The sequence below is a fragment of the Hyla sarda genome, chromosome 10 (genome assembly GCF_029499605.1).
Source record: "Hyla sarda isolate aHylSar1 chromosome 10, aHylSar1.hap1, whole genome shotgun sequence".
Lineage (NCBI taxonomy): Eukaryota > Metazoa > Chordata > Amphibia > Anura > Hylidae > Hyla > Hyla sarda.
This window is the reverse complement of record NC_079198.1, coordinates 16,817,736-16,832,875: the sequence shown is the minus strand read 5'-3', so window position 1 is coordinate 16,832,875 and position 15,140 is coordinate 16,817,736. Positions and strand designations below refer to the sequence as shown.

At 42.6% G+C, this 15,140-nt stretch overlaps 1 protein-coding gene across 1 annotated transcript in view; it reads right to left on the bottom strand.

Annotated features, from left to right (window-relative positions):
- Positions 1–12,521, bottom strand: part of GRIK5 (glutamate ionotropic receptor kainate type subunit 5) — a 354,857-nt gene extending 342,336 nt beyond the window's left edge. The window contains exon 1 of the mRNA XM_056542912.1: positions 12,505–12,521. The gene's annotated coding sequence lies outside the window, so the exon portion shown is untranslated. The remainder of the gene's footprint in view (positions 1–12,504) is intronic.
- Positions 12,522–15,140: the final 2,619 nt, after the last annotated feature.

Sequence of the window (15,140 nt, the reverse complement as noted above, 5' to 3'; positions counted from 1 at the left end):
ATGTGTATTATGATGTTCTGTAGCAGCAGAGATGTGTATTATGATGTTCTACAGCAGCAGAGATGTGTATTATGATGTTCTGTAGCAGCAGAGATGTGTATTATGATGTTCTGCAGCAGCAGAGGTGTGTATTATGATGTTCTGCAGCAGCAGAGATGTGTATTATGATGTTCTGCAGCAGCAGAGGTGTGTATTATGATGTTCTGTAGCAGCAGAGATGTGTATTATGATGTTCTGTAGCAGCAGAGTTGTGTATTATGATGTTCTATAGCAGCAGAGATGTGTATTATGATGTTCTGCAGCAGCAGAGGTGTGTATTAGGATGTTCTGTAGCAGCAGAGATGTGTATTATGGTGTTCTGCAGCAGAGATGTGTATTCTGATGTTCTGTAGCAGCAGAGATGTGTATTATGATGTTCTGTAGCAGCTGAGGTGTGTATTATGATGTTCTGTAGCAGCAGAGTTGTGTATTATGATGTTCTGCAGCAGCAGAGATGTGTATTATGATGTTCTGTAGCAGCAGAGTTGTGTATTATGATGTTCTGTAGCAGCAGAGGTGTGTATTATGATGTTCTGTAGCAGCAGAGATGTGTATTATGATGTTCTGCAGCAGCAGAGATGTGTATTATGATGTTCTGCAGCAGCAGAGGTGTGTATTATGATGTTCTGCAGCAGCAGAGATGTGTATTATGATGTTCTGCAGCAGCAGAGGTGTGTAGTATGATGTTCTGTAGCAGCAGAGGTGTGTATTATGATGTTCTGTAGCAGCAGAGGTGTGTATTATGATGTTCTGTAGCAGCAGAGATGTGTATTATGATGTTCTGTAGCAGCAGAGATGTGTATTATGATGTTCTGTAGCAGCAGAGATGTGTATTATGATGTTCTGTAGCAGCAGAGATGTGTATTATGATGTTCTGTAGCAGCAGAGATGTGTATTATGATGTTCTGTAGCAGCAGAGTTGTGTATTATGATGTTCTGTAGCAGCAGAGATGTGTATTATGATGTTCTGTAGCAGCAGAGATGTGTATTATGATGTTCTGTAGCAGCAGAGATGTGTATTATGATGTTCTGTAGCAGCAGAGTTGTGTAGTATGATGTTCTGTAGCAGCAGAGGTGTGTATTATGATGTTCTGTAGCAGCAGAGATGTGTATTATGATGTTCTGCAGCAGCAGAGGTGTGTATTATGATGTTCTGCAGCAGCAGAGATGTGTATTATGATGTTCTGCAGCAGCAGAGTTGTGTAGTATGATGTTCTGTAGCAGCAGAGGTGTGTATTATGATGTTCTGTAGCAGCAGAGATGTGTATTATGATGTTCTGCAGCAGCAGAGGTGTGTATTATGATGTTCTGAGCAGCAGAGGTGTGTATTATGATGTTCTGCAGCAGCAGAGATGTGTATTATGATGTTCTGTAGCAGCAGAGATGTGTATTATGATGTTCTGTAGCAGCAGAGCTGTGTATTATGAAGCTCTGCAGCAGCTGAGGTGTGTATTGTGGTGTTCTACAAGATCTAAGGTGTATATTATGATGTTCTGCAGTAGCCGAGGTGTGTATTATGATGCTCTGTTGCATCTGGGGTGTGCTTAATGATCTTCAGCAGCAGGAGTGTGAATTATGATGTTCTGCAGCAGCAGAGATGTGTATTATGATGTTCTGTAGCAGCAGAGATGTGTATTATGATGTTCTGTAGCAGCAGAGATGTGTATTATGATGTTCTGTAGCAGCAGAGAAGTGTATTAGGATGTTCTGTAGCAGCAGAGATGTGTATTATGGTGTTCTGCAGCAGAGATGTGTATTATGTTCTGTAGCAGCAGAGGGGTGTATTATGATGTTCTGTAGCAGCAGAGATGTGTATTATGATGTTCTGTAGCAGCAGAGATGTGTATTATGATGTTCAGTAGCAGCAGAGATGTGTATTATGATGTTCTGTAGCAGCTGAGGTGTGTATTATAATGTTCTGTAGCAGCAGAGTTGTGTATTATGATGTTCTGCAGCAGCAGAGATGTGTATTATGATGTTCTGTAGCAGCAGAGTTGTGTATTATGATGTTCTGTAGCAGCAGAGATGTGTATTATGATGTTCTGCAGCAGAGATGTGTATTATGATGTTCTGTAGCAGCAGAGGTGTGTATTATGATGTTCTGTAGCAGCAGAGATGTGTATTATGATGTTCTGCAGCAGCAGAGATGTGTATTATGATGTTCTGCAGCAGCAGAGGTGTGTATTATGATGTTCTGCAGCAGCAGAGATGTGTAGTATGATGTTCTGCAGCAGCAGAGGTGTGTAGTATGATGTTCTGTAGCAGCAGAGGGGTGTATTATGATGTTCTGTAGCAGCAGAGATGTGTATTATGATGTTCTGTAGCAGCAGAGATGTGTATTATGATGTTCTGTAGCAGCAGAGATGTGTATTATGATGTTCTGTAGCAGCAGAGGTGTGTATTATGATGTTCTGTAGCAGCAGAGATGTGTATTATGATGTTCTGTAGCAGCAGAGATGTGTATTATGATGTTCTGTAGCAGCAGAGATGTGTATTATGATGTTCTGTAGCAGCAGAGATGTGTATTATGTTCTGTAGCAGCAGAGATGTGTATTATGATGTTCTGTAGCAGCAGAGATGTGTATTATGATGTTCTGCAGCAGCAGAGATGTGTATTATGATGTTCTGTAGCAGCAGAGATGTGTATTATGATGTTCTGTAGCAGCAGAGATGTGTATTATGATGTTCTGCAGCAGCAGAGATGTGTATTATGATGTTCTGTAGCAGCAGAGATGTGTATTATGATGTTCTGCAGCAGCAGAGGTGTGTATTATGATGTTCTGCAGCAGCAGAGATGTGTATTATGATGTTCTGCAGCAGCAGAGGTGTGTATTATGATGTTCTGTAGCAGCAGAGATGTGTATTATGATGTTCTGTAGCAGCAGAGTTGTGTATTATGATGTTCTATAGCAGCAGAGATGTGTATTATGATGTTCTGCAGCAGCAGAGGTGTGTATTAGGATGTTCTGTAGCAGCAGAGATGTGTATTATGGTGTTCTGCAGCAGAGATGTGTATTATGTTCTGTAGCAGCAGAGTTGTGTATTATGATGTTCTGTAGCAGCAGAGATGTGTATTATGATGTTCTGTAGCAGCTGAGGTGTGTATTATGATGTTCTGTAGCAGCAGAGTTGTGTATTATGATGTTCTGCAGCAGCAGAGATGTGTATTATGATGTTCTGTAGCAGCAGAGTTGTGTATTATGATGTTCTGTAGCAGCAGAGGTGTGTATTATGATGTTCTGTAGCAGCAGAGATGTGTATTATGATGTTCTGCAGCAGCAGAGATGTGTATTATGATGTTCTGCAGCAGCAGAGGTGTGTATTATGATGTTCTGCAGCAGCAGAGATGTGTATTATGATGTTCTGCAGCAGCAGAGGTGTGTAGTATGATGTTCTGTAGCAGCAGAGGTGTGTATTATGATGTTCTGTAGCAGCAGAGATGTGTATTATGATGTTCTGTAGCAGCAGAGATGTGTATTATGATGTTCTGTAGCAGCAGAGATGTGTATTATGATGTTCTGTAGCAGCAGAGATGTGTATTATGATGTTCTGTAGCAGCAGAGATGTGTATTATGATGTTCTGTAGCAGCAGAGTTGTGTATTATGATGTTCTGTAGCAGCAGAGATGTGTATTATGATGTTCTGTAGCAGCAGAGATGTGTATTATGATGTTCTGTAGCAGCAGAGATGTGTATTATGATGTTCTGTAGCAGCAGAGATGTGTATTATGATGTTCTGTAGCAGCAGAGATGTGTATTATGATGTTCTGCAGCAGCAGAGGTGTGTATTATGATGTTCTGTAGCAGCAGAGTTGTGTAGTATGATGTTCTGTAGCAGCAGAGGTGTGTATTATGATGTTCTGTAGCAGCAGAGATGTGTATTATGATGTTCTGCAGCAGCAGAGATGTGTATTATGATGTTCTGTAGCAGCAGAGATGTGTATTATGATGTTCTGTAGCAGCAGAGATGTGTATTATGATGTTCTGTAGCAGCAGAGATGTGTATTATGATGTTCTGTAGCAGCAGAGTTGTGTATTATGATGTTCTGTAGCAGCAGAGATGTGTATTATGATGTTCTGCAGCAGCAGAGGTGTGTATTATGATGTTCTGAGCAGCAGAGTTGTGTATTATGATGTTCTGTAGCAGCAGAGATGTGTATTATGATGTTCTGTAGCAGCAGAGGTGTGTATTAGGATGTTCTGTAGCAGCAGAGATGTGTATTATGATGTTCTGTAGCAGCAGAGTTGTGTATTATGATGTTCTGTAGCAGCAGAGATGTGTATTATGATGTTCTGTAGCAGCAGAGTTGTGTATTATGATGTTCTGTAGCAGCAGAGATGTGTATTATGATGTTCTGTAGCAGCAGAGATGTGTATTATGATGTTCTGTAGCAGCAGAGATGTGTATTATGATGTTCTGTAGCAGCAGAGTTGTGTATTATGATGTTCTGTAGCAGCAGAGATGTGTATTATGATGTTCTGTAGCAGCTGAGGTGTGTATTAGGATGTTCTGTAGCAGCAGAGATGTGTATTATGATGTTCTGCAGCAGAGGTGTGTATTATGATGTTCTGTAGCAGCAGAGATGTGTATTATGATGTTCTGTAGCAGCAGAGATGTGTATTATGATGTTCTGCAGCAGAGATGTGTATTATGATGTTCTGTAGCAGCAGAGATGTGTATTATGTTCTGTAGCAGCAGAGATGTGTATTATGATGTTCTGCAGCAGAGGTGTGTATTATGATGTTCTGTAGCAGCAGAGATGTGTATTATGATGTTCTGCAGCAGCAGAGATGTGTATTATGATGTTCTGTAGCAGCAGAGATGTGTATTATGATGTTCTGTAGCAGCAGAGGTGTGTATTATGATGTTCTGTAGCAGCAGAGATGTGTATTATGTTCTGTAGCAGCAGAGATGTGTATTATGATGTTCTGCAGCAGAGGTGTGTATTATGATGTTCTGTAGCAGCAGAGATGTGTATTATGATGTTCTGCAGCAGCAGAGATGTGTATTATGATGTTCTGTAGCAGCAGAGATGTGTATTATGATGTTCTGTAGCAGCAGAGATGTGTATTATGATGTTCTGTAGCAGCAGAGAAGTGTATTATGATGTTCTGCAGCAGCAGAGGTGTGTATTATGATGTTCTGTAGCAGCAGAGGTGTGTATTATGATGTTCTGTAGCAGCAGAGATGTGTATTATGATGTTCTGCAGCAGCAGAGATGTGTATTATGATGTTCTGTAGCAGCAGAGGTGTGTATTATGATGTTCTGCAGCAGCAGAGGTGTGTATTATGATGTTCTGCAGCAGCAGAGATGTGTATTATGATGTTCTGCAGCAGCAGAGGTGTGTATTATGATGTTCTGTAGCAGCAGAGATGTGTATTATGATGTTCTGTAGCAGCAGAGTTGTGTATTATGATGTTCTGTAGCAGCAGAGATGTGTATTATGATGTTCTGCAGCAGCAGAGGTGTGTATTATGATGTTCTGTAGCAGCAGAGATGTGTATTATGATGTTCTGTAGCAGCAGAGATGTGTATTATGATGTTCTGTAGCAGCAGAGATGTGTATTATGATGTTCTGTAGCAGCAGAGATGTGTATTATGTTCTGTAGCAGCAGAGATGTGTATTATGATGTTCTGTAGCAGCAGAGGTGTGTATTATGATGTTCTGTAGCAGCAGAGATGTGTATTATGATGTTCTGTAGCAGCAGAGATGTGTATTATGATGTTCTGTAGCAGCAGAGATGTGTATTATGATGTTCTGTAGCAGCAGAGATGTGTATTATGATGTTCTGTAGCAGCTGAGATGTGTATTATGATGTTCTGCAGCAGCAGAGGTGTGTATTATGATGTTCTGCAGCAGCAGAGATGTGTATTATGATGTTCTGCAGCAGCAGAGATGTGTATTATGATGTTCTGCAGCAGCAGAGGTGTGTAGTATGATGTTCTGTAGCAGCAGAGTTGTGTATTATGATGTTCTGTAGCAGCAGAGTTGTGTATTATGATGTTCTGTAGCAGCAGAGATGTGTATTATGATGTTCTGCAGCAGCAGAGGTGTGTATTATGATGTTCTGTAGCAGCAGAGATGTGTATTATGATGTTCTGTAGCAGCAGAGATATGTATTATGATGTTCTGCAGCAGCAGAGATGTGTATTATGATGTTCTGTAGCAGCAGAGATGTGTATTATGATGTTCTGCAGCAGAGGTGTGTATTATGTTCTGTAGCAGCAGAGTTGTGTATTATGATGTTCTGTAGCAGCAGAGATGTGTATTATGTTCTGTAGCAGCAGAGGTGTGTATTATGATGTTCTTTAGCAGCAGAGATGTGTATTATGATGTTCTGCAGCAGCAGAGATGTGTATTATGATGTTCTGTAGCAGCAGAGATGTGTATTGTGATGTTCTGCAGCAGAGGTGTGTATTATGATGTTCTGTAGCAGCAGAGATGTGTATTATGATGTTCTGCAGCAGCAGAGATGTGTATTATGATGTTCTGCAGCAGCAGAGATGTGTATTATGATGTTCTGTAGCAGCAGAGATGTGTATTATGATGTTCTGTAGCAGCAGAGATGTGTATTATGATGTTCTGCAGCAGCAGAGATGTGTATTATGTTGCTCCACATTATTTGAGCTGTAGTTTGAGGTTCTGCAGCAGCTGAGGTGTATAATAAGGTTCTGGGACCCAGTACTGTACAATATTCCGTCTGCCTATATAGACAGAGCGAGCACTGATCATCAGTCCTAGCGTGAGATCTGTGCAGGCGTCACAGTGAGGACAGAACAATGCAGAGCGGTGGGATGGAGACATATACTATGGAAATGTACATTACTCCTAAGTGGCAGTGACACAACCTCATGTGGAATCTGAGCAGACATAGCTGTAAGTGCATCAAAAAATAGTACTCCAAAAAAATGATAAAAGTACAGTGAGGAGGTGCCTAAAACTTAGCGTTTAATTTTGATATTTTAAAATACACCAATATAGTGCTCAGGTACAAAATATCCCAAAATTACCAAAACTAGTTATAAAACTGCCCGGGTTACCGTTATCAATTGGTCATCATGCTATTTCACTGCATGATATCACCCATAGTAACCGGTGGGGCCACTTCCACGACATACATTCGTGTTAAGGCCAATAGCAACCAATTATACCACGTGTATATTAGAGATATATGGTTATTGCATTATATCACCATTAGCAACCAAATCTCAATACCCCTCATTCATCAAGTTATATCTCAATTGCTCTCAACGCATTTCTACCACAATCATGTGTAGTCCTCAGGGGAGACCTATGAGAGCATACAGGCACTGTGGCAGCTAGTATGTGGGCTCTACAAGAGGTACTTCTATATGGTGGCTGCAGCAGGTGCTATACTTGCCCTATCACGCTTCTATGGGCATTATGGCAGGAGCTAAATGGGCACTATGAGGGAGATTTATCAAAACCTGTCCAGAGGAAAAGTTGCTGAGTTGCCCATCGCAACCAATCAGATCGCTTCTTTCATTTTTAACAAGGCCTCTGCAAAATGAAAGAAGCGATCTGATTGGTTGCTATGGGCAACTGGGCAACTTTTCCTCTGGACGGGTTTTGATAAATCTCTCCTATCACACTACTATAAAGGCACTGTGGCAAGTACTAATATATGGGCACTGTGGCAGTTGCCATTTGTACTCTTTGGCAGATTGTGGACACTGTGGTACTATGGCAGGCACTATAAAAGGTGTTACTATATGGGCACTATACGTACTACCATATGGGAACTGTAGGAAAAGCTAGGTGGGCACTACAGCCGGTGTTACTATATGGACACTATACGTACTACCATATGGGAACTGTAGGAAAAGCTAGGTGGGCACTACAGCAGGTGTTACTATATGGACACTATACGTACTACCATATGGGAACTGTAGGAAAAGCTAGGTGGGCACTACAGCAGGTGTTACTATATGGACACTATACGTACTACCATATGGGAACTAAAGGAAAAGCTAGGTGGGCACTACAGCCGGTGTTACTATATGGACACTATACGTACTACCATATGGGAACTGTAGGAAAAGCTAGGTGGGCACTACAGCCGGTGTTACTATATGGACACTATACGTACTACCATATGGGAACTGTAGGAAAAGCTAGGTGGGCACTACAGCCGGTGTTACTATATGGACACTATACGTACTACCATATGGGAACTGTAGGAAAAGCTAGGTGGGCACTACAGCCGGTGTTACTATATGGACACTATACGTACTACCATATGGGAACTGTAGGAAAAGCTAGGTGGGCACTACAGCAGGTGTTACTATATGGGCACTATACGTACTACCATATGGGAACTGTAGGAAAAGCTAGGTGGGCACTACAGCAGGTGTTACTATATGGACACTATACGTACTACCATATGGGAACTGTAGGAAAAGCTAGATGGGCACTACAGCAGGTGTTACTATATGGACACTATACGTACTACCATATGGGAACTGTAGGAAAAGCTAGATGGGCACTACAGCAGGTGTTACTATATGGGCACTATACGTACTACTATATGGGAACTGTAGGAAAAGCTAGATGGTCACTACAGCAGGTGTTACTATATGGGCACTATACGTACTACCATATGGGAACTGTAGGAAAAGCTAGGTGGGCACTACAGCAGGTGTTACTATATGGACACTATACGTACTACCATATGGGAACTGTAGGAAAAGCTAGGTGGGCACTACAGCAGGTGTTACTATATGGACACTATACGTACTACCATATGGGAACTGTAGGAAAAGCTAGGTGGGCACTACAGCAGGTGTTACTATATGGGCACTATACGTACTACCATATGGGAACTGTAGGAAAAGCTAGGTGGGCACTACAGCAGGTGTTACTATATGGGCACTATACGTACTACCATATGGGAACTGTAGGAAAAGCTAGGTGGGCACTACAGCAGGTGTTACTATATGGGCACTATGGGGGAGATTTATCAAAACCTGTGCAGAGGAAAAGTTGCTTAGTTGCCCATAGCAACCAATCAGATCGCTTCTTTCATTTTTCACAGGTCTCTTTGAAAATGAAAGGACCAATCTGATTGGTTGCTATGGGCAACTGGGCAACTTTCCCCCTGGACAGGTTTTGATAAATCTCCCCCTATGAGTACTACTATGGTGGGCTGGAACAGGTGCTATAGGGGCACTAGGACATATGGGCACTGTGGCAGGTAGTATATAGGCACTATAACTGGTATTGTCATATGGGCGCTATAAGTACTACTACGGGGGCTGTGGCAGGTACTATAGGGACATTAGGACACTATGGCAAGTAGTATATAGGCACCATACAGGTTTTACTATATGGGCTTTAAAGGGGTTATCCAGGAAAAAAACTTTTTTTTTATATATATCAGCTGGCTCCAGAAAGTTAAACAGATTTGTAAATTACGTCTATTAAAAAATCTTAATCCTTTCAGTACTTATGAGCTGCTGAAGTTAAGTTGTTCTTTTCTGTCTAAGTGCTCTCTGATGACACGTGTCTCGGGAGCCGCCCAGTTTAGAAGCAAATCCCCATAGCAAACCTCTTCTACTCTGTGCAGTTCCCGAGACAAGCGGAGATGTCAGCAGAGAGCACTGTTGCCAGACAGAAAACAACAACTCAACTTCAGCAGCTGATAATTATTGAAAGGATTAAGATTTTTTAATAGAAGTAATTTACAAATCTGTTTAACTTTTAATAAAAAAAAAAAGTTTTTTCCTGGAATATCCCTTTAAGACAAGCATTACTACAAGGGCACTGTGACATACCTGCACTATGACAGTTATATGGGCATTATGGCAGGTGCTGAATGGGCACTGTGGCACATGTTCCATGAATGCTATGACAGGTCCCATATGGGACATTATGACAGGTAATGGGCACTGACACTGGCTGCACATTGGTTCTGTGATGGGTATTACATAAGCACTATAGAAGGCACCATTATAGGGCTCTTCTCTGCACCCCGTTATTATAGTAGCAAAGTGTACAAATAACGCAATAATGCATCAATATTTCCCATTGTAATTCAAATGTCCCAATAATCAGTCTCAAAAAATATTTTAAAAAAATCATGACGAATTCCAGCTGTGACCCTCAGCAGAAATGCAATTAAAAAGCTTTAAGGGTTAAAATAGTGTGCAGGGACCCAGCATCTTGGTTATTGCCTTTTAAGGGTCAATTGGGATTAGGTATTTAAAAAAAAAAAGCGGACAAGTCCTGCAAACAGTATCCTGGTTAGACTATCAGCGTCGACGTAGCAGAGCTAAGTTTGTCATATGCATTGTGCAAAGTTTCCCAACTCTCAGCATGCTGGGAGTTGTAGTTTTGCAGCGAGTCCTGCAAACACTATCCTATTTAGACTATCAGCTCAGTCACAGCAGAGCTGAGTTTGTTATATACATAGCACAGAGTTTCCCAACTGGCGTTGCAGAACTGCAACTCCCAGCATGCTCCGACAACATTTGGCTGACTGAGCATGCTGGGACCTGTAGTTTTGCAACAAGTCCTGCAAACAGTTACCTGGTTAGGCTATAAGCGCAGTCCTAGCAGAGCTGAGTTTGTCATATACACAACACAGAATTTCCCAACAGCCTTTGGCTGTCTGGGCATGCTGGGAGTTGTAGTTTTGCAACAAGTCCTGCAAACAGTATCCTGGTCAGACTGTCAGCACAGTGCCTTTGGCTGTCCGGGCATGCTGGGAGTTGTAGTTTTGCAACAAGTCCTGCAAACAGTATCCTGGTCAGACTGTCAGCACAGTGCCTTTGGCTGTCCGGGCATGCTGGGAGTTGTAGTTTTGCAACAGCTGGTTAGAAAAACACTGACGTGATAATCTGTCTGCGTGTAAAAATCATCGGCGTGCCAAATGACAAACTCCTCTATGCTACATCTATGTTTTGTTTTACATTCAGACTCGTTGGAAAGGCTTTCCAGGCATGCTGGGAGTTATAGTTTTGCAACAAGTCCTGCAAACAGGATACTGGTTACACTATCAGTGCAGTCATGGCAGAGCTGAGTTTGTCATATATATATATATATATATATATATATATAGCAGAGAGTTTCCCAACTGTCATTGGAAAACAACAACTCCCAGCATGCCTGGGCATGCTGGGAGTTGTAGCTTTGCAACAAATCCTGCAAACACTATCCTGGTTAGACTATCAGCGCAGTCACAGCAGAGCTGAGTTTGTCATATACATAGTAAAACGTTTCCCAACCAGCGTAGCAGAACTACAACTTCCAGCATGGCCGGACAGCCTTTGGCTGTCCGGCCATGCTGGAAGTTGTAGTTTTGCCACAAGTCCTGCAAACAGTATCCAGGTTCAACTATCATAGCAGAGCTGAGTATGTCACATACATAACATAGAGTTTCCCAACCGGGGTTGCAGAACTACAACTCCCAGCATGCCCGGACTGCCTTTGGCTGTTTGGGCAGGCTGGTAGTTGTCGTTTTGCAACAAGTCCTGCAAACCAGTATCCTGGTTAGACTATTATCGCAGTCATAGCAGAGCTGAGTTTGTCATATACATAAGCGAAAAGTTTCCCAACCGGTGTTGCAAAACTACAACTCCCAGCCTTTGGCTGTCCGGGCATGCTAGGAGTTGTAGTTTTGCAACAGCTCATTGGAAAAACACTGACGTGATAATCATTGGCGCGCCAAGTGACAGACTCATCTGTGCTACATCTCTGTTTTTTGTTTACATCACAACTGTTGCTTCCTAATACATGAGGATACAGAGATATTGTATCGTATATATGTTGCTGTATAAGACGTCTTCGGGCTTTTCTGTCACCATGCGTGATACAATGTGTTTGTCATCCGGTTCACGATAGCGCCAACGTGTTATCTGGGCTTGTTCTAGAGGACTGCAGATAAAACCTGCTGCATTATCGGAGAGTTATCACAACGCCCAGACAATGCCCAGTCGGCTCTGCTACATCGGACGTCACCCCGCACTGAACAGCCTAAGCGAGGCTATTAGAACGGTCTTCCATGCTTCTCGGCATCGTCCATCTCTGAAGTCTACTATATATCACTCTCGTCCTATCCTTCCCGCTCCCCCACCCTACCCCATCTCTCGTTCCCTCCTTCCGTGTTCTGAATACAGATAGAATCTTTCAATATTCTCCTCGTACAAGAGCTAACAGCATCAATGGGGAGAGAGGGAGAGCGGAGGAGGATGGGTGGATGGAGGGAGTGGTGATACTGAGACCGGCCATAGAGGATGAGACAGTCAGATGGACTCCTAATGAAGACTAGGAGCAAAAGGATCATCAGGCTGACACTAATATCAAGCTCCATCGCTGCCGCACAGCCCCTATGTGCTGACCCCCATATAACGTCACCGCTATACGCCGTATCCATGTACTTGGGGATTCATTTTCTTTTCTTTAGCCTTCCAGCCTCCACTTTCCGGTTGAAGAAGCGCCTCACCTCATTTTACTTCACTGTCACGTATCCTATCCACCGCGTGTCACGCTCTGCCTTCTTAGGGTCTTCCTTCGGGGGGTCTCCGGGGACAGTGCACAGAATATATCATCTTAACCTGTGTGTACCCTATTACATGGAGCCACACTCACTCACACACACAGTTAAGGGTGGAGAAAAGTCATTCTTTTTTTGCACAAGCAGATGATGCAATCCGACTGCTAATTATTCTTCTATGAGAATAAGCAAGTTGGGCGAAGGAAAAAAGTATTTCATCCCCCGATGACTTTGTACGTTGGCGAAACTGACAAAGAAATGATCGGTCTTTAATTTTAATGGTCGGTTTATTTGAACAGAGAGAGACAGAATAACAACAACAAAATTCAGAAAAAAATAACACATTTATGAATTGATCAGCAAGATTTAGGACTCCCATGTGTCTGTTTCAGGTAACAAGCTGAGATTAGGAGCACTCTCTTGAAGAGAAAATGACAAGCTGTTCATCCGCACTAAACCTAATATACTGGGTTATAGTACAGGGGAACAGCTTTTAAAAAAAAAAGTCCCCACTTACATCAATCCATCCAGTAGTTGCAGAGTTATGGGTCTTCGTTCTTCTAGCTGTATTGGGCAGCACTGCACAATGGAGGCAAGGAGCCAGTTAGCCACGATTCCCTGCCTCTTCCGTATAGCACTCTGCGCTGCTGCCTCCTAGGTGTAGCGAGGCATTTGAATATTCATTACAGGAGCTTGCCAGACGGGCAATATGGAGGAGGCAGGGGAGCGCGTCAAGCTGGCTCCCCGTCTCCATTGCGCAGGGCTGCACAGTACAGCAGGAAGAACGAAGACCCATAACTCTGCAACTACTGGATGGATTGATGTAAGTGGAAACTTTTTTTTTTAAGCTGTTCACCTGCACCATAACCCAGTATATTGGGTTTAGTGCAGGAGAACAGCTTGTCAGTTTCTCTTTAAAGGAAGTGCTCCTAATCTCGGCTCCTTACCTGTATATAAGACACCCATCCACAGAATCAATCTATGAGATTCCAAACCCTCCACCATAGCCAAGACCAAAGATCTGTCCATAATGTCAGGGACAATACTGTATGCAAGGCTGGAATGGGCCACAAGACCATCGCCAAGCAGCTTGGTGAGAAGTTTATGCAAGTGGAGAAAACATAAAATAACTTGTTTATATTACAATTCTTTTTCAGTTTTACAGAACTATATCTGCCCCCCCCCCCCCCCCCCCATCTATTCTGAAGAGCCAACGATATGACATAGCACATGGCCCCATCCATCAGAGTAATGCAAACAATAGGTGGTCCAGTAGGGTCCAGATAACCTTAAAGGGGTACTCCCCTTGATAACATTTTTTTTTAAATCAACTGGTGCCAGAAAGTTAAACAGATTTGTGAATTACTTCTATAAAAAAAAAATATAAATCCTTCCAGTACTTATCAGCTGCTCTATGCTCCACAGGCAGTTCTTTTCTTTTTGAATTTCCTTTCTGTCTGACCACAGTGCTCTCTGCTGACACCTCTGTCCATATCAGGAACTGTCCAGAGCAGGATGGGTTTTCTGTGGGGATTTGCTCCTACTCTGGACAGTTCCTAAAATGAACAGAGGTGTCAGCAGAGAGCATAGGAACTGCACAGCTCCCGGGACGTGAGTCATCAGAGAGCAGTTAGACATAAAACAACAACTCAACTTCAGAAGCTAATAACTATTGGAAGGATTAAGATTTTTTTAATAGAAGTAATTTACAAATCTGTTTAACTTTCCGGAGCCAGTTGATATATCAAAAAAAGTTTTGGCCTGGAATACCCCTTTAAAACATTTGGCGCTGCATGCTGGATATGTCAGACGGTGTGCTGCAGACGTCCGATGCACTAGGTAATAGGGCGTCCGAGCTGTTAGGCCTCTAGGCAACAGTGCACGAGGAGGCTGCCTGTGGGCACTAGAGGCCGGGAGTGTCGCCTCTTCTGGGATGCACATGATGACATCATTGCGAATGTCCTGTAGGTAGATAAGCTTCCGGCTCCTAGTGCCCACAGGTAGAAGCTGTAGAAGACGCCGGTGACTTCTGGAGAACCAAGGCGAGGTTTGTGTTTTTTTTGTTTTTTTTTCCTTTGGGCTGTCCTACTTACAGGGGGCATGCTAACAAAAAGAGAAAGCTATCTACAATAGGGGCCTACCTACATGGGTCCTACTTAAAGGGGTACTCTGGTGAAAAACTTTTTTTTTTTTTTTTAAATCAACTGGTGCCAGAAAGTTAAACAGATTTGTAAATGACTTCTATTAAAAAATCTTAATCCTTCCTGTACTTATTAGCTGCTGAATACTACAGCGGAAATTCTTTTCTTTTTGAAACACAGAGCTCTCTGCTGACATCATGACCACAGTGCTCTCTGCTGACATCATGCCCACAGTGTTCTCTGCTGACATCTCTGTCCATTTTAAGAACTGTCCAGAACAGCATATGTTTGCTATGGGGATTTCCTTTTACGCTGGACAGTTCCTAAAATGGACAGAGATGTCAGCAGAGAGCACTGTGCTCGTGATGTCAGCAGACAGCTCTGTGTTTCAAATGGAAAAGAATTTCCACAGTAGTATTCAGCAGCTAATAAGTACAGGAAGGA